The following is a 21,654-nucleotide window of genomic DNA, read 5'->3' as shown; positions in this document are numbered from 1 at the left end:
GAAATAAACTACCAACTAACCAGCTCCTCTCATTTATCAAGCACAGCCTGTATCATGGAAGTTAGGAACTGATTGGCTGGTACGATTTCTCTCTCCACTTTATCACATTGTACTTTATCAACTCTTTCCATTTTATCACTTTCCAAGGTTTAGTACATTTGACTGGCTGGAAAATTATTCTAGAAGGAAAAATAGATTAAATGGTAATTTGGTTATTTTATATCAATAGTTAAATGCATTTCCAGTTAATGTGGTTTGTTAAATGAATTACTGTATAATGATAAGCTGTCAATCTAGATTTATTTTACAAGGGCTAAATGTATTGTGTCCAGAATCCTTCTCAAATTAATACATTGCTTTATGTGTGGGAGTTCATAGTTTAGTTATTTGTTTATGGGTTTAAAGTATGACTTATTAGGAGGTGGGGTATATGTGGTGAGCTACTGATAGGGAGGGATACATGGAAGAACCTAAATGTACATGGGCCATGGATCATTTTTGACTTATTGGTTATTCATTTATTGTGTCAAATCTTTATTAGGGCTTTTATAATTTTGAATGAACGAGGCAGTAAAAAATAATAAAGGAATTTTTAGAATTTGTTTATTAGTTTTTCTATGTACCATTCTCAGGCTAACTTTACATTGAAATAAGTTAATTATCTAAGGGAATCCAAAAAGAGATCCACTTGCCTAAAATTTAGGTGGAATTCAAGAAATTGTTTGACTCAAGTTTCAGCAGAAGATAAAAGCCATTTAATTTCATTCCTAAGATTTTGAAACAAAAAGACTGCATTAAAATATGCTAGAAGCTTTAATTATTCTAATTGCTAAAATTAGTTGTATTGTCCAATTGCCCATTTATTTTAAGATTAACAATTGGCAAATGCCTTGGCTTTATATTGCACTGTAACTATTCATGGTTATTTCGAGCCAAACCAATCTTATACTGTACCTAGTAGTTGTAAATTGATTAATTCTAGGTATATAAGTCAATTGCAACTGTTTGGAGATTGACTATCTCCTGTTTTACAGCTGTTGTTTTTTTAATGTACTTGGTATATATAATCTTTTTTTTTTTTTTTTACATAAGTCAATAGAACCAAGTCCATTGTTTACCCAGTAGATTGATATACTTTACAGTTTGACCAGTAGACAGTATAATGGTATAGGTCTACGAGCTTCAATAGGGTGCAGCTGGGATGCATGAATATTGATGGTCCCCACACTCCCAATTTATTTAACATTCTGCATCCTGCTTCTATCAACCAATCAGTTTTTTCTCTTTAAATGGGTTTCATCCTATTAGCTTTTACCAAATGCTTTGGTACCTCAAAAAAATTGTAGAGTTGTTGTAATTTGTAAACTGACTGATAAGATCCTCGGTGTGCTAAGCATCAACCCATGCACTATAATGTGTCATAATAGAATATACTGTATACAGTTATTTAAACACTGTAAAAGAAAATGTGAAAAAAGGTTGGCTTAGTGCAATAGATCAATTGTGTAATAACACTGTGAAAACATGAACATTTAATATGATTTTGATTTGCATAATATTTTCCTCCTTTGCATTTAGACCTTTTTACTAAGTTTGAAAATGTTGGATTTTAAATTTGAAATGTTCCTTTTAAATGCACTCATAGTTACCAGACTCACACAAAGCAATTTATGCAGTCTGTACTATATTCATTTTACATTATATAAATTACTTACTTTATCCTTTTTGAAATGGTAAAATTATATTGGACAAATGACAGATGGAGAGTGGGAATTTATGTTAGAATGTTCTAATTTGGAGACTGCATACGTTATGTTATAATAAATCCTCTTTTATATCATACCTACAGTGTCCTTTACTATGTGATTGCGGTACACTACAAATATTTAGAATAATGATTGAAATGCTAAACAGTATGTACAACATAAGTGCCTTAACCAACCCTGGTCCTCAAATACCCCCAACAGTGCATGTTTTGCAGATCTCCTCACAGAATCACAAGTGAAATAATTAGCTCCACCTGTGGACCTTTTAAAATGTGTCTGAATAATGAGTGCACCTTCTGGGTGACCTGGAAAATGTGCACTGTTGGGGGTACTTGAGGACCAGGGTTGGGAACCACTGACCTAAACTATGGGCCTAATTCATGTTTATATACAATGGCCGATTATCACACAACAGAGCATTTATTGGCAGACTACACATGGGCCAAGTTCCCAATGTGCATGATCAAAGGTACAAGTGCTTTCTCACTTACAATGAGGATTACAGGTCAAAGTGATTAATAAGTGACTGTTTGGCGGTGTCAACTGGAAGTTTATGGGGAGTGGTTGGTAAAGCAGAGGCATGTCATGACTGTTATTGTTCCTGCAAGCTCATAGATAATATTTGTGCTGCTACTGCAGTGTCTAGTTGTCATACCCATATAGCAACCCTTAGCTAAGATTTTACTTGTTTTTATGCAAATGTTTACACAAAAATAAGGTTGCTTGCTTTAAGCTTAGTAAATGGGGTCAGATGCACTAAGATTCAAAAGTGATAAAATGGAGAGTGATAAACAGCCAGCCAATCAGCTCCTACCTGCCATGTCACAGATTGTGTTTGAAAAATGTCAGGCAGGAGCTGATTGGCTGTTTATCACTCTACATTTTATCACTTTTGAAGCTTAGTGCATCTGGCCCATGGTCTGTTAATGCAATGTTATCAATGAAAAAAAAACAGTAGCACAGAGAATCAGATGTATAAAGTAAGATATGAACAAGCATAAGTTTATTATAGAATATAAAGCTTACCAAAATATACATTAAGCTTTGGGAACTCTTCAAAACAGTTCAAACTTCTTTACACTGAAGGCTGATCAACAAGCAAATCAGCTCCTAACTGTCATATAACTGACTGACAGTTGCGAGCTGATTGGTTGGTGGTTTATCAGTCTCCATGTTATCCCTTTTCAAGGATTAGTACAATCAGCCTTCAGTACGTAAGTTGATTGACATAAAGCCGGCATTTGTGGGTGGTAACCAGCCCTTTTCTGTATTTGCCAGGGAAAACAGAGGTTAGCCCAGGTATTGGAAGGGAAGTCATGTGACGTCAGCTCCGCCCTTTGGAAGTGGGCTGCTCTTTTCGTTATTGCAAATATTTATTTCTTTATAGCCTCTTTCAAGAATTTTTCTACTAAAATATCAGATTGTTGCCAATACATATTTATATCACTGCAATTTTTGCGAATCCTTATAAATTGGGTGTAAGGGACATTATTCTTCCATGTTCTTAGATGACAGCTATCTGCAGGGATGTAGCTGTTTGCATCCGTTTTTTGAAAAAAGTTTTTGTAGTAATAGTTTTTTCTAAAGGGTCTACTACTATGAAGATATCTAAAAAGTCAATTTCAGTGGGGTGTTTTTTGTATGTAAATTTGAGGTTATGATTATCAATTTGTATAGTTTTGAAAAACTCATCTATACTGTTTTTATCTCCATCCCAAATCATTTTCAAATCATCAATGTATCTTTTATAAAATTTTACATTATTGACCTTGAAGCCATAGAGTTCCCTTTTCTCCCAATTGTCCATATTTATATTTGCGTACGACAGGGCAAACTTTGTGCCCATAGCAGTTCCCTGCATTTGCACAAAATGAGTCCCGTTAAATTCAAAGTGTTTGTGGTTCAATACAAAGTGTACACTAGCCAATAAAAAGATTATTTCTTTTTATTTGATATTTATATCCCATACCAGTACCTGTTCATTGGCCTCAAGTTCCTTAGAGTGAGGTATGCACGTATATAGTGCCTGGACGTCAATAGTTACCAATCTTCATCAGGTCCTGATGAAGCTAACGGCGATACGTGCGTGGACCACACACACTTAGTGTGTTAAACTCCCATATCCCTTCCCCAATATACAATGTATTTTGATTTGTGATTGTTGCGCACCATAGGCAGTACCAGAGAGACTATCGGACAGGAGGTGTGGGGTCAGACCCTGACCACGATCTCCTCCATTCCTGCTGCACAGCAGCCAGCTGTTTGGGCTGCTAAAGGAGTCCGGCGTCCATACTGCCTACCTGTAACATTAGCGTGTAACCGGAATACAAAGTTGCACTGATAGGGGGAGCCGCACTGTGACCATCACACTGCAGTGTCTCCCAGTGTAACACCGGCATACAAACTACAATAACACTGCCTGTGTGTATACCCGGAGAACAGACAGGTGTACAGAGAGAACCTGGGCGTATGAGCGGCATGCTATAATGCTATAAGCAATACTCCTGCCGACCTCATTCGCCGTTAGGAGCTCCTCCACGTATTTACAGCCGAAGTGCTACCTAATACAAATAAATAAACTGTAATATTCAGTAAAAATTTGAGTGTATTAACCAACCAATTTATTGTACCAATCTCCATTGTGGGTACACACTGGGCGATTGTGATAAGACGCATTTAATCACATGATAATAATTTTAAGGGGACTCACCCAGTAGGGGCCCACTGCATATTATCCCCACACTTGTTTCTACAATACAATGATGATGATTGGTGAACTAAACGCATCATAAACAGTGTCTTACAACATATCCACAGCCAACCAACCAACTGTATTTATTAAAGCCTGAGTTTGGTAGTGTATGAGCGGCATATGCTATAGGCAAAATACCCGAATCCGCCTCACCAACCTCACTGTGGCCTCTTTCATACACCTACAGTGGCATATCTTTCTGTTATAATGCAATTTAATTGAGGAAGTATAATACTCCATATCCAACCAATTTATTGCATACGAAATTACGTGTGGATACACACCAGGCGATTTTGAACAAGACACACCAAATCATCATAAAATAAATGTGAGGGGGCCCGAACAGTGGGGATACTTGTGATATTATTGAAGGCAGTGATCAGTGCACCCATCGAGTGTGGCACTGATACAACCACTGTCCATAACTTTCATTAAGGGATATCGAAACACACTAAGCAAGGATTCATTCCTTTTTTATCTTTACCTTGTCAAAACTTTACCCATGTATGTTATGTGTTTTATATATCGCCATTTTAAGATGTAATAATTAAAAGTTAATTTTTATTAAAACCACCTCTCTTTACCAGTGCGCCACACTAATGACAGCCTTCTCTTTCTCAAATACTGCTCATTTATATTTAGGTCCAAAAAGAGAAAAAGCTTTTTTTCATGTTACTCTTGCTGACACTGTTTCAGTTGTCCTTCAATGAACTCTAATAACCCAGTGAACATCTGCCCTATCACAGACACTTTTCTTGGAGACTGAAGATTGATATTGAACAAATGGGTCAGCAGTTATAGATTTCGGTATCATGTAATCAAAATAAGTTTTAAGTGGTTAGACACTGATAGCCATTCTAATTTTGTGTCTGCAGAGCTCAGTATTATTTTTGGTATTGAGTCCTGCACTGGAAGAACAGAATAAAGTGATTTGTAGGCTTTTCCTTCTTACTTTTCTATGCAGTAGGACTTGTGTAAATCAAGTCTTATGGGATTTTAATTATGTATGCAATTCTGGTGATTGCTTGCATAAACTTGTAAAGAAGTGTTACGTAAACTGTTTTTAAATGTATCGTAGGCTTTTAATGGTGTGATCTATATTTTATATACTTTCCATAGAAAGAAGAGGTTGATAGCTACTCAGATTAATTTCTTGAACCCTTCCTGCATCAAACAATCTTTATGGTGCCTTAATTTAACTGTGAGGCAAATGTAGGAAAGATTGATAATCTCTGTTGAAATGCAGAATGATCAAAGCAGGTGTACCAAAAGGAGTTGATATTTAAATAAACAGTACCAAAACAAAAGAATGATAGTTCTGTTTAGAAGTGGCTTTGTTGTGATGTCATTTGCTAAGGTTTGTTCTAGATGGCTGCCTATTTCTTTACTATGTATAGTTTAATTAGATTTGTATGCTTAAACACGTATTTTCCTTTTTGGAGTAGTGGTACAAACCTCTCAATTTACTGATATGTTCAGACCTTTCAGCATGTTTGTACTTGGGATGTTGGGAGGTACAGTATGTGTCTAAGCATACAAATCTAATTAAACTATACATAGTAAAGAAATAGGCAGCCATCTAGAACAAATCTTACCAAATGACATCACAACAAAGCCACTTTTTTGTACTGCTTCTTTAAATATCAACTCATTTTGGTACACCTGCATTGTAGATATGTATTTGTTTGAATTTGGATTTCCCTTTTTGGAGTAGTGGTACAAACATCTCAATTTATTGACCTGATCAGACCTTTCAGCATTTTTGTACTTGGGATGTTGGGAGGTACAGTATGTTCTCTCTTGTAATTTTGGTTCTGCACACAGGAGCAGATTCTTTGAGTACTTGGTCAATACAAGTGTTTATTTAGGAGTGTGGTTTGATTGCGACCTGTGACTTTGGAAGCAATGGGAAAGGCCTATTTCTAGAGTTCTTATGGAAGAGAATAACATTTTTTATGTATTTTATTGTGTATGAGTGTTATTTCATTTTATGTTTCTGGTTTATATTTTTGAATACAGTATTTCTCTTAAAATCCATTCATGTCTGGTAAGAGAGACCGTAATCCTCCACAGCCTAATTGGATGATATTCCTATCAATCAATGTTGACTGTCAATGTCAATTCATTATCTGCTTTATTTAGTAATCACACTCCTTTTTATTGATCGGTTTATAAATGTGTTTAATGATATATTTGCACAATCCATAGTTTCTTAATGCATGATGAACCCTGATTTATTACCTTATGCTAATGTGAGTTTCTGTATGGCTAATACAAGGATCCATGCAGCTTGAAGCAAGAAGTCACTCTGTCCAATATTTTCCCTTCCACAGTTACAACAATCATTAGAATTGGTAAAGCTACAAGCTTACAATCTCATGACACTCCCATTGAGAAAAATAGCCACATACGTTGCATTGTTGCCAAGACTATGCCACTCCAAAATGCCCATTTTACAGAAAGACAGATCGGCCACTTCACATTTGTGCATGCTCTGTATGCTAGCCTATAGCCCACTATTTGTAGCCATACAAAGACATCATCATGACTCCTCTAAGAGTAATTCGTTAGATAAATCACCTCAACTGTTTCATTTTCATACAGACAATGGTATTGTTCATAAATATATTGATTATGTGAAATTATTTGAAAAACTAGTTGAGAGAATCAACATTTGTCCCATGTTTTTGTCTTATTTGTTTTAAGTTCAGGGAATTGTAAAGTGGTACTGAAAAGTTTATTATTCTGTTTATTATATGTAAAAACTGGCTTATAGTTATAGTGGAGTTAATGAATAAGAGCGAGTGGGGCTACGTCCACCAGATCTGATAATAGCTTTATCAGTAGACGACAGCTGGGATTGTTCCTTTGCAAATACAAAAGTAAAAGAAGTGGGTCAGCATCCTAAATTGTTATCATTGCATAATAATGATAATGATAATAATAATGATAATAATAATAATAATAATAATAATAATAATAATAATAATATTATCATCATCATCCTTTATGTTTTCACAAGGGATCTGAAGTGTCTAACAAAGTCCATAAACAAATAAGCAAAACAAGAAAACAAGAAAACAGGGACTTATGGTGTGTACAGATGGTAAGATATGGCTTCCGATGTTGCTGATATAGTGAACATCGGAAGCCATATTGCATGCTGATTGCATGCTTTTTTAGGGCTTGTGAGCCCGATGCGCTGACGATGTGTGCTCCCGTGTGAGCGCAAATCGGCAGTGAAATAGAGAGGGCAGGCAAGACTATATAGTGCAGATCTGCACTATATAGTCTAAATTGTGCCACTCTAGCATGCCGTGCGATGCGAGTCCTGATGCGATCTGAACGCATCGGGACTCGCATAGCACGGCATATCGCCCACGTGTGCACACACCATTACAGTATAAAAAATGTAGGACAAGTAAATTGATGTAAAAACTGCTGTATCAGCCATCATGACACTAAAACCCCATATACACTACACAATCCTTGCTGTTAATGATATCGGCTGTGTGCTGCTGAATAGAATGTATGCACTGAATGATATTGGAAATCGATAGTGTTCAGTGACATCACCTTGACCTGCTGAACATGTGAGTTGCTGGCTATATAGCCAAAATTGTCCTGCAGGCTCATTAAACGGGAGGAGTCATTAATGATGCATGAGAGTGCACATCGTTAATGATATTGAGTGTACACACAAGTATTTTAAAAGATTTTGCGAAGAAATATGATATCGTTTAAAGTGTCCTTTAGTGTGTATGTGGCTTAAAACAAATATTGGGGTGGTATTTTGCATCTTAAGAGCAAAAACCGGTACAAATACAGAAAGGGGGTTGTCATGGGTAAATGAGCATGGCCACACCTCCTTTTTCTATACTTACAATGGGCAGTTGGAGACCCAAAAACAGATACAGGCCATAAAAATATGGTACTTACCTACCGAAAAAAATACAGTTGAAGGGTAAGGAAACTGTAGGTTAGACACTGTTGCATGGATGTGGAGTACTATAATCTCATAAAGAGAAAGAAAGGCACATGAGGGGAGAGGGCCCTTCTCGTGAATGCTTACATTCAAGAGTAGAGGGGTAGATAGGGGTGAAACTGTGTATGGAATGAAGGGTTAGGATGATCTTCCCTCTACAATATCTTTACAGTGAGAACAAGTTATGTTCTCTCCTATTTATACATATGTGTGTGTGTGTGTGTGTGTGTGTGTGTATGTGCATGTGTGTGCGCACGTGTAAAGAAACAATAGAGCTATTTTAGTGTTCTGTTAATCTCCATTTCTACAATATATTGTACAAGTAAACAGTCATGTCATTGACCTCATATTATACAGAAATGATAGCATGTGTCTTGCTAAATAATAGTATGTTAATTAACTTAGAGTGCCATCTTTTTTCATTAGCTGTTGACCAGTTACTTAATTAGATCCGCCTGTGCATTTTTGTTTAAATGTTAAATGCAGGCAACAGCTGTCAGTTTTTCAGAGCATTTTCACTCCACTTTATTACACAATTGATTGATAGTTCAGTCTTGAAAGGGAATAGCACAAAGCACATAGCAAAGGGCAGTTTCCACAGACATTCCTAAGTTATGCCTTTACAATACTGCAAGACAGACAAAAACTCACAGCACAATCTTATTTTTCCATTCTAGCAAATTATAATTAAAATAACTGGAAGCTGTAACGATGAATGATTTGAATTGCATTCTGAAATCTCCAGCGTTAACGTTACTGAGAGGATTACATGAAACCAAAATAGAACACACTTCCCTTACTACAATGACAGGGGCTAGCTTTCCATCATTTATTGCATTAAGCCTTTGATTCTGCTTTATTCATTCTTAATATTATAAAACCTACTGTATTTTCTCGGTTCAAGAAACATGGTGTGTGAAAAACATACTAAGGGGAAATTATTTGTTAGCTTTCCATATACAGCAGCCCAAATATTATATAATATTGTGTTAAAGATTAGACTTCAGGCTGAAGATTTTATTATATCTGAGATATAGTTTGACTTAAAAATAGACCAACCCTATAATAAAAAGTACTGTATAGTCAATGGTTTCATGTTTTGAGAAGAAAAATTTTAATGTTCTATTATTATATTGTATATTACACTAAAATGTGTAAATAAGCCTTACTTGCCCATTCTCCTAGATAATCGGGGACATTTACAAATGTTAAGTGGCTTTCCCAAATGCCCAAAAGAATATACAAGTCTCTCATAGGCCATCTTCCCGTTTCCGGCATTAATATTAAAATCGCCAAATAGTGGCCCTGCCACCTGCTTCCCAATGTTGGTAGCATTGCTTTATACAAAATAACAGTGATGGGGCCATGATGACACAATGCCACTGCCAACCATGCTGCCTCTCAATAATCAGCAACTATTGATCAACAAAGTTCCTTCATCAAGAAGGGTCAGAATTCCAATATGTTTTATTGAGTTTATCAAGTGCATAATAACATATGTAAGAGCATGTATCATTATAAACTTGAGTAATCAAAAGACTGCGTAATGCCAAATTCTGAGCCAACTTAATAATATATTAAATTCCACCATATAATTTATATGATAATAATAGTATATCATGAGAGAGGCCATCATTTTTCCCTCTAACATGTCTGCTTGGATTTTGTACTGCATGCCTATTGGGATGCAGTATATATACTACTGTATGATAAATTAAAGAAATCCTACTTCTGTGCAAGATAGTTCATCATATTGTTTCAAAGGGTCAGAAACAGTTCATATAATCTAAGGAGAATAATTAATTAGATTGAATTGATATGTAAATATTTTAACCAGATATGGGTATATTTGTTGACTTGCATCAGTGGGTAAAGAAGAGTACCTGTGGTAAAGTAAGCAATATTTAAAAAAAAATAGTGAGAAAATGCACAAACCCAAATAATAAAAGACAGACAAATTGAAAGGAAGCTGGTAGTCAATTGGGATCTCCCAAAATCCCAAAAGATGTTAATTATTTTTATTATTTCTGTGTCTTATACCTCTTTTTTCCACTGCCAATATAACCTGGACAATTGCCAGGAATTTGCCCAGTGGAAATGGCTACAAGGGATAGTCCCAAATAATGAGCAGGGTTTTTAGCGGGAAAACCCTGCTAACAGTGCAGTACAGATGGCTCTTATCCAGGATTTTATATACGGATAAATCCAAAAGCCGCTGATTGTTCCTTCCAGGGCCAAGTATGGAAAAAAGGCCATTTTTATTTACATAATCAGGGTTTTTGGGGCATTTCTGGGTTTTCCAGGGTTCAGTGGAAATAGGGTCTAAGCCAGGTATGATCTAGCAAAATTCAAGAGAAATAAATCCCAGTGCAGACCCTGGATTTCGGTGGAGAAGGGTTATAAGACCTAACTGCTTAGGCTCTGTGCCTTTGACGCCTCACTGTGTGACTGTGTGCAGCTCGGATAGCTGTACACAATCGTTCTCACATGTGTTCCCAATAGTGGAGCTCAGCAGACAGCAGCTCATAGAAATATCTACCTCTTGTCTCTTTTATAAGCCAAGGACACACTGCACCCAGTAGTTTGTTTGCAGCTATGGACATGCTCTACTGAGTGTATCTGTGTGCGGTTTGTGTCTTTAATTTACTATCCTCTCCAACATGTTTGTGCAGGATAACAAGGTTTCCTCAGGGATTGTGGCATATAAATAAATAAATAACATACTGTTTATTTCAACTTAATTGGAGTGATATTTTGTTTTTTTCCTGCACATATAAATCCTTTAAGCACTGGCAGCATTATACCATTTATACTTTTTGGGGAGAAAAGTACTCTCTTTTTGTTGGGGCACTCTTTTAGTAGATGATGTATAGATTACAAATCTCTTTAGAGATAGAGGGTCTGCAACAATACTATATATATATATATATATATATGTATGGAGTATTTGGAGCACCAACCGCGCACAGTTACCAGAAAGTAAAATGTGCTTTTCCTTTTTCAGTTGTATGTCTGCAGCCTTTTCTCTCAGGGAGCCAGACCACGGCTCTCCGGTGTCCCAATCAAATATGTAGAAAAGGAGAGAATGGCGCAATCAAGTCAGTAATCATAAGAAGATTTTTACTTGACAAATAAATAGCTCACATACATAGTAAAAAGCAGCAAACAGCTTGCCCAACAAGAGAGATCCTTCAGAGGCAACCAGGAATCGGCAGAAGCCGGGACTCAGTTCCCCACCGTTGGCGCCTCTTTGCTCGGACCAGGAAAGGCCAAGAAGGTCTGTGCACGATGCCATGAAGGTAGCCACGCCTCTGAGGGCACTCACCATATTTGCATAATGAGAGAATTTTAATTAAAGTACATCACCATTCCATAGTGTAGTCAGTCTATGTTTCGGCCACTAGGTGGCCTTTCTCAAGACAGTACATCTATCGGCGTCCTCACAGCTCAAGCATCAGGATACGTATCCTGATGCTTGAGCTGTGAAGAGACCGATAGATGTCCTGTCTTGAGAAAGGCCACCTAGTGGCCGAAACGTAGACTGACTACACTATGGAATGGTAATGGACTTTAATTAAAATTCTCTCATTATGCAAATGTGGTGAGTGCCCTCATTGGATCTATATCCTAAACTGCTATATACAGTATATATATATATATATATATATATATATATATTATATATGAATGAGTACAGTGATAGCTATTACCTACCCAGAATTGGTAAATGGAAGTCTGAGGTTCACTTAAGCTCAGTGGATGTGAAACGAGTCTGGAAAGGTGGATCTTAAATTCTATCATTACAAGGTGAGCAATATATCTAATCATCCTACAGTGTTTTCCCCATTTGATTACTGTTGCATCCTCTTCTCTACAAGTGTTTCACTCCACTCCCTTGTCTCCTTCAGTGACTTTGATTTCATTGCTCACAAATACTGTACATCAGGTAAAGGATTCCTGAGTACTTAATTGACTCAACAATGTACTGTATTTTGCTATATTCAGCAAATTGCTCTACCCATGCCTCTTCTGTCTGTTGTAACCAGCATGTGCAGAGCTGAGAGCACTTTGTTATGGATTCTATATAAAAGGTTATAATTATCATCATCTTCATCACCACTACTATCATCATCATATCTCCCTGGATGCAAAAACTCACCAAGAAGTCAGACCAATAAAGTAGCACATTTTATCTGAAATGGGAGAATTATTGGAAAGTCAATAACTTGGGTTAAACAAATCACATAGCTGTAGCTGTGGGCAAAATACTGCATACAGTTAGAGGGCCAGATGCACTAAGCTTCAAAAGTGATCAAATGAAGAGTGATAAAACAACTAAACAAACAGCTCCTGTCTGACATTTTTCAAACACAGTCTGTGACATGGAAGTAAGGATCTGATTGGCTGGTTGCTTATCACTCTCCATTTTATCACTTTTAAAGCTTAGTGCAACTGACCCATAATCTTAAGCATTGTGTTGGGCACTGTATAGCAGATTCCAGAAGTCATATGGATTTCTCAAAACCCTAAGTAAAATTTTAACCATATTTCAGTTTTTAATGAACAAACACACATATATATATATATATATATGTATGTGTGTGTGTGTGTGTGTGTGTGTGTGTGTGTGTGTGTATATATATATATATATATATATATATATATATATATATACGAGGTAATAAAGCCTCGAAACTTTATCGTTACCCCTGACTGAGTTTCGTTTATTGTGGAGTGCCACCGTGATTGAATGAATATTGTGGGGACCTGAATTGGTCTTTTGGGAGAGCACCCTTTAAAAGTTCATGCTATTGGCGGAAGTGCTGCTTCAACGTGGACATTATATATATATATATATATTTTTTTTTTTTTTTCACAGAAAGAGTAGTAGATCAGTGGAATAGCCTCCCATCAGAGGTGGTAGACTCAAATACAGTAGTACAATTTAAACATGCTTGGGATAAGCATATTGATATCCTTGCAAAAAAAATAAGGATCAAATATGGTTTGAGGTAACATGTTTAAAAAAAAGGGGCAGACTAGATGGGCCAAGAGGTTCTTGTCTGCCGTCAAATTCTATGTTTCTATGTTTACATAGCATTGAGGGAAGGGCCGTCACTCAGGACTAAGGTGAACTGCAATACTGGGTTACTTGCCCTCGGTATTCAAGGCGAAACGCGCGTCCATCACGCATATGCTTAAATTCTGATGGGACCTCGCATATGAATCGAGACAGAGGAGACCATGTAACAGGGTCATGGAAAGGCTAAGTGTATCTTCTTATGTGCAGATTGTGTTAAGTGCTTTCATTTATATTTGCAACTTTGTTTTCATTCAGAGTGTATCTGTGTCTGGTTATCCCAGGCGAGTCTAATTGAGCTGCTGATATCTTGCCTATATGCAAGAAGGCTTCTTTAATTGATACATTTCTGAGTGGCATACTCTTATTGTATTGGCAACTTTATTTCCAACCAAAAAGGATTAGTCATCTGCTCTTTAGGGTGTATTCCCATAGTGATCATTTTTTTGTATATATCTGTGAACTTGCCTAAAAATCCTTCTGGTTGATAGCATATCTTTGCTGACAGGCAACAGTGTTTTTTCAATATATATACTAAACGAATGCCTGTATATTTCAGGGACCAAACCAGTCTAATAGGCAGTACATCCTTGCAGACTTGGCACACTCCTCTTTTTAATACATGCAGATATTGACTGTGAATTTTATGCGTGCATGATCTATCTTGCTAACATTTAGTATACACACTGAGCAATTTTTTGAGGAGATTGCATGGTTGGAAAATATACACATAAAAATAAGAGAACGCTTTTTCAAATTATTGTCAGCTCATTTTGGAAACATTAGGGATATGCCACTGATATTGTCTGAAAGCAATTTGTTTGTCACAATCATGATATTATTGAAATTTGCATATCTCAATTAGAGATCACTAGGATAGTTAGCCTTTGTAGAGGATAATTGGCAACGAGCTTCAAGGGGACTTAGCCTTATGAGTTTATGAAAAACGCTTATTAAAAACAGTACAGTATTACTGTCCTCCTTCCTCTTGCTAAACTAGAGGACTCTCATTGCTGCCGGTCCCAGATTAAGTACCCCTGCACTGGTTTTACCAACAGGGGTGCCACTGAGCCCTGTCAGCAACAGCAGATCCCCATATCTTCCTTCACTCATTCGATAGAGACCCCACCATTTGGAGGCAAACCTCTCAGTTCCGTTCAGACACGGCTGAGTTTAAAAGGCCCACCAAGGGAAATCTATCGGTGAGCTGTATGTATCTCTATCCCTACCTCATCTCGATCCTAAGGGTATCCCCATACATGACTATATGATTGCCTCTATTTAAGAGGGTCATGAATAGAGGTATCCCGTCAGAAAAAGCATAAGCATGTTTAAGATTTCGTCAAGTTTTTAATTGCATTATAAAAATACAAAAAAATCTTTTTATTTCCATTTATTTCTTATTAATTAATTTTGATTTGTACCACTTGCACATCAAATTCAGCTGGGGATGATGAATGTCTCATAGGGTTGTGTTAACCCGCAATCTGAGGAACATCAAATATCCCTGCTGATACATTTATACATTTTTTCACGTGGTCAAGTGTTGAGCTGGTAATATTATTGCACCCATTGTAATTAAACTGTCAACATACTATGTCCTAATACATCTATTAATAAATGATATATAAAATATTTAAGAGTGCCCCAAAAAAGAGAAACATCTTTTCCCTTTGTTTTTTTGTTTTTTTGTACTTGCCCTGGTGCCAGCAGGCTGTGTGCCACCCACAATGTATATCCAACAAACAGAAGAAAGGGCACTCAGGGACTTCGATCAGCAGTGGAAGACAAGACCAATGTATTCCATAATAGTCGTCTATAGACCTTTTGACTGTCGACTTACACAATGTTGAACTAATGACCTGTCGAACTAATGACCTGTCAAACCAATGACCATTCGACTTAGACCCATGTCGGCATTTTTCCATGTCGACCTAGACCCATGTCGACCTTTTCCCATGTCGACCTAATGACTGTCGACCATAATGCTGTAGACCAAATGATCCCAACCCATATAAATAAGGGGGGAAGGACTAAGATGATTTAGTTCTCAGTGAATCATGCCATTGCACCCCATTGATGTAGGAGTGTGACCAATTCTCCCCAGTCTGTGGGGAACCCTTAAAATTCATAACTTACCCTAGATGGGTATTTGCATTTCTAGATGGGTTCTAGATGGGTATTTGCATTTTTAAATGCAGCTTGATTAATCAGAAATTATTTGGTGTTCTCTCACAGGGCATTGTCCTTTACTCCTATTCTGGTCTCGTTATTAAAAAATGTTGGCAAGATTTGAAGGAATTTCTTGTAGTATGTGTCCATTCAAAGTATAATAGGTGCTGGAACTCTTGCTTAGACTTTTAATTCAACATTAAAACTTAGCATAATGTAAGAATCCGACTTCTAAGAACTCTTCAGCACAGCAAAACATTGTAACAACACCACATATACAGATGGTCTAATAAGGTGCTGGGTCATATCTTTCTTTTTAATCTTTAATTTAATATATGACAGTGCACATGTTTTGTTAAACAATTATGTACATCAGTATAAATGAACAGTTTCACAATACTATCTTATATTTAAGTGAAAACTCTATTAAACAATATCTAGCCTACTTGCAAGTTAAACAGCCCTTAAAGTCATGCCACAGAATATATATAGGTACAGCACATATTACTTTAATCAGCAGAGTCTGCCTGTGCATCTTATTCACATACTGATAAACATAAGACGCATGTTCTCAAAAAAGATGCCAAGCTCCCAGGAGTTGCACATGACCTGTCAGCTCATTCATTCCAGGCATCTTCTGGTGTGTGGAGTATTGATGCAAGATGTATGAAGTGTAACATGGTTGCTGAAAATAGGACACATGATAGGCAAGAAACAGTGCCTTTTAATTGTAATAGACAATGCACTTTAACATACATACACAGAAGCCAGGACAATAGGTGCATTAATTAAGCATTCAGGTGTACTGTATGTAAATGTCCCAGAACTAGTTTAGTCTGCTGTAGTAGAATGCAGCCACGGGTGCCGGATCACGCTCCGACAGGGGGGATCCTGACAGTCAGTATCCCAACATCGGAATCCCGACTGCCGGTGCTCAACAGAGGGGATCCCAACTCACAGGGGCTATTTTCCCTTGTGGGGGGCCACGACCCCCATAGAGGGAGAATAGAACCTGCGCGAGCCACCGAGCCTGCAGTGTGGCGAGCGCAGCGAGCCCCAAGGGGCTTCTTTGCACTCATCCCTTTCGGAGCACCGGCAGTCAGGATTCCGACGTCGCCACAATCTGCTATGCTCCTTAGAAAAGCTTGTTCAGGAACTGCCTGGCTACGAACTAATCCTTTCCTGCTATTCGGTGTCAGTATTCAGAGCATTGGTGGATGCGGGTTTTAGATCCTTTCTGTCATCCAGTGATGACCTCCAGGTGGACCTATGCAACCCAGAAAACCTAGAATTCTAAACCTCCTTGTTGATGCAGGCTGCGCACAATTAGATTTAGTCTTTCTTGAAAGTAGTTGATTCACAGGCAAAGCCTCTCACCACAGAGGACACATCTTTACATTACAACCCTATTTAATCACTTGGAGCAATAAACAAGCCTCCGATGGATGGCCATTATTATTTTTATTATTACATTTTATTTATAAAGCACAACAAAAGTTCAGCATTGCCGTGCAAAAGGCATGCAATGGAACAGTACAGATAGACAGAATTTAACATTACAGTAAATAAATAACAAAAAATAAGTACATGTAACAAAGAACACCACAATACAATGCTCAATACAGCTTATATGTACATAGTTAGGGAGTAGTCAGCATACTACTATGAGTTGGTGGCCATAGGCAGGAGATTAGCATTTATTAGCAGAAGAGTATGCGGGCAAAGATGGTCACTGAGTAGGAGAGAGCAGTAAGTAAATTGTGAGAAGAGGGCTATGACAACAAGAGGGAAGAGGTTTGTACTTTAAGGAGCTTGAAATCTAGTGGGAAGGGGAACAGATAGATAACAGGAGGTGCAAGCAAGCACAAGGTGGTCTGATGGCAGGATGTAAGCAAAGCAGAGATGGTCAAGGCATGATGCAGGGGGTTGGAGGAGGAGCCTCAGGACTAGGTTATGCAGCCAAAAGGGTTTGTTTTGGTGAATAGGTGGGTTTTCAGTGGCCATTTGAAGCTTTGAAAGGTCAGGGTGAGGGTCTAATGGAGCTGGGGAGCATGTTCCACTGATGGGGTGCCAACTGAAGGTGAAGCCACTGATCACAGAGCTTTTTAGCAACCATCAATGCTTTGCTATTGATGGTTTTGCAATCAACGGTGGAAGTCGAATGGTTCTTCAGTGCTTTACTCCATTGCATCGCTTAGCCACCTTCCCGTTTACTGATTGTCCTGACACCTTTCTGTGACTGCCACCAGGCACGTCCATTGATAAATTAAATTACTAATTGTTTCCTATAAATGGTTTACTACCACTGATGTAAAACAGCTATCCATGGCCATTGCTGAAGATGCCTTATTAGCATAAATGTATTTAGAAAACAATATGTGTAATTGACTATCTGCCCGAGAAAAATTAAGTTAAATTGGAGTACGCAGTATATGTAGGATTAATCATTTTATGCTAATGAGCCTTTTGAATTTAGTTACAGATTAAATAAATAATAATAATATAAATAATAATAATATCTTTTGATTGTAATACCTCCCAATAGTTTCCATCTATTGAAAAAAGAGCGTAAACCACTTGGGGAAATGTTTATTGAGGAACTAGAAAGAATGACTTGCCTATCAATACCACTGTTTATTATAATGTCATTGTCAATCACAGTATGGTCTCCCAATAGGTTTTTGTATTGACATGCCTTTATAAAAACAGGTTGCTGCAAAGCATTGAAATATATGGTCTTACTAACAGAAGCCAACATAATATGGTCTATATAAAAATATTATATCAACGTTTAATTCATGTGCCTGGATTTCTGACTAATAGAGCATTACATAAATCCACACTTGCAGCATATTGCATAGTGGTGAGTGAACATACCCCCAAAATGTAATAGTTGTTAAGCTAAATTATCATCTACTGCTCAATAAGTTTCAATGGAGGATTAGAAACTTCCTTAACCCTTTGAGTGTGAAAATTGGCAAGCAAATATTTTTATTCATTATAATGACCTGTAATGTGAACCTTGATATAGAAAATATAAGCTTTTTTATACAATTTTTATTTGAATTTATATAACAAATGTGAGTGATGTTGCCATTACAGGTTGAGTATCCCTTATCCAAATATCCGTTATCCAAGTTATTCCGAAAACCATACATTCCAGAAAGTTATTTTATTTATTTTTTGCTAAAAGCACTACTGGCTACATCTGTAACAGCATTACAGAGGACATGATATGTAACCGGAACTAAATATGTGCAAGAAGATGATTGTTTGGCATTTAAGTCCAGTTGTTTCATGTTTTGAATCCTTGTTTTATGCACAAATAAAATATATTTGTGTGTATTTCATGTGTTTGATGTGTTTGTACAACATAAATGCAAGATACTTCAAGATACATCATTGAAATATAAAAATATTCTGAAATACAGAATAATCAGTTATCCAAAATTCTTCTGGTCCCGAGCATTTTGGATAAGGGATACTCAACTGTATTAGCAAAATAGTTAGCAAATATTATTATTATTATTTATTTACTGTATTAACAGTTTCTTGTATAGCGCACACATTAACCCTATAATGTCTGTGTGCATGTGTAAATGTGGAAGAGAATATAGATTGCAAGCTCCACTGAGGCAGGGACTGATGTGAATGTTAAACTATACTTTGTAAAAGCGCTGCGGAATATATATGCGCTATATAAGAAACTGTTAATAAATAATAAAATAATAAATATTGTGGCTTGAACTCGTTTCTCAATGTGTTTTGGATATATGTGGGGAATCAGCTACGATCATTGCAATGGTGTAAATAATTGTAGGTATAAATATGCTTTTATACAGTATAGGTATTATTCTACTTCAAACCAATGTACTTGATGTGCGCGATGTGATGTTATACTTTAATACAGGGATGGGGAACCTTAGACCCTCCAACTGTTGTTGAACTACGCATCCCAGCATGTCCTGTAACAGTTTTAGCATGGCCAAATGGAAAATTTGTAGCAAGGCATGCTTTGATGTGTAGTTCAACAACAGCTGGGGGGCCAAAGGTCCTCCAATCTTATTTCCTCCACAGTTTTTTTTTTATTTATTTATTATTATTTTTTATACCTGCTCTGGGGCTGCAAGAAAATAGCTGCATAAATTCGTATAGATATTATGTAAATTTTTGGGAAAATTCTCGCAGCTGCAAAAAAATCCCAGCATTGCATGTTTTTTTTTTAAATCAGTTGGCAATTACATACTGTATGTACCTTAGAAACCACATGAGTGGAGAGGGCCTTGCTCATGAGAGCTTACATGCTGATGGGGAGAGGCAGATAGTCAGGCGTTACACCGATGATGTAGACGTGAAAATGAAAAATAGGGTTAGGATGACAAATGCAATAGAAGTAAGCATGTAACAGTGTTTTGTAGAGAGGTGGAAGGTCTTATAGGGAAAGGTAAGGAATTCCAGAGGTATGGAACACCATGGCCAACATTTTAGAGGCATGATTGGAAGGAAGTAATCAATTGGAAAGAGTGAAGGCATGTACAGTATTTGCAAATTAGGCAGGTGGGAGTGTAATGGGAGATAGGGTCATATATGGAAGTGGGAGAAGAATGGGTGAGGGCTTTGTAAGTGAGAAGCTTAAATTGGATTTAAAAGGGGAATGGGATCCAGCGAAGGGCTTGTAAGAGAGGAAAGATGGACATAGTATGTTTTGACAGGAAAATGAGCTGGGCAGCAGCATTGAGGGTAGAATGGGGTGGGGAGAGGTTTTGCCAGGGAGTCCAGATAGGAGGAGATTACATTAGTCAAATCTGTAAATAACCAGTGAGTGGATGAGGATCTTAGTAGCATCCAGGACGAGAAAGGGTCTGATCTGGGAAATATTTTTGAGATGGAAATGGTATGACTGTGAGAGTTATTGACTGTGTGAGGGAGGATTCAAGGATAACTCCAAGACAGTTTACTTGAGGGCTAGAGAAGAAGATGGTACCATCAATGGAGTTGTGAGGGGTAAGGGTATGCGGGAGGGTAGAAGGGGTTGGAGAAACCATAAATATCACAACGGTGAATGAAGACTATATCAAGTGAGTGTGAGCAGGGCCACTGGGAGATTCCAAATGATGATATATTAAGGTGTTTAGAGGCAAGGTATTCTGTAGGATTATTAATTATGATGTTAAAATCTCACCTAATATAAAGGAGATTCCCTTCATTATATTAGACAATTTCAACATTACAATTGATATGAAGAGAGAAAGTAAGTTAGCCATAAGAAAAAATGATCAAGAAATTTGAGGGGCAGGGGGCCGACCAAAACCCTGCATGTAATATTTTGAATTTGACTTTAAGTCTTGCATTTTAAGGGTCCTAATTTCTTTATGGGTACCTGAAGGCCTGTTGCTCATGCACAGTGGTTGATTTGCATATGTACATGTGACTTTAGCATTAAACTGTTTTTTGTTTTGACAAGACAAACAGGGTTTTATTTAATCATCTGTCTATTTTTTTTGTAGGCTATGGAGCTGGAAATGTTCGAAAGTGCAGCTACCAGACAGAAATTAAAATAGACATTACAAACATGGCTACACATTTGTCGCCTATAGGCAATAAAGAGAAACATTGAGGTTAAGGGAAGTTCTATTGCTTTGTACTCTGGACAGTGCAGTAGCAACACAGGTGCCATGTGTATGCACATATGAGATTACAGTTGCCGAATACAGTACACTCCTTGGAAATGGCCATGACATGCCTGTATTTTTGCAAACACTCTCCGTTATCACCTCCAAGTGGTCACTTCCTGTCAATAGGGTAGGATTAAGCAAGGGCCCCCCATATCCTGCTCTGTCAATGCCTCAATTGGCTCAGCAGATTATTAACAGTGGCTGCTGAGGATTTCCTCCATCTC

At 37.3% G+C, this 21,654-nt stretch overlaps 1 protein-coding gene across 1 annotated transcript in view; it reads left to right on the top strand.

Annotated features, from left to right (window-relative positions):
• The window catches only part of TMEFF2 (transmembrane protein with EGF like and two follistatin like domains 2), a 697,773-nt gene that overhangs the window by 155,456 nt on the left and 520,663 nt on the right, over positions 1-21,654 (top strand). The gene's annotated exons all lie outside the window — the stretch shown is intronic.

The sequence above is a fragment of the Crinia signifera genome, chromosome 7 (genome assembly GCF_055691185.1).
Source record: "Crinia signifera chromosome 7, ASM5569118v1, whole genome shotgun sequence".
In the NCBI taxonomy this organism is placed as follows: Eukaryota; Metazoa; Chordata; class Amphibia; order Anura; family Myobatrachidae; genus Crinia; species Crinia signifera.
The sequence above is the reverse complement of the archived record's forward strand: the minus strand, read 5'-3'. Positions and strand labels throughout refer to the sequence as shown.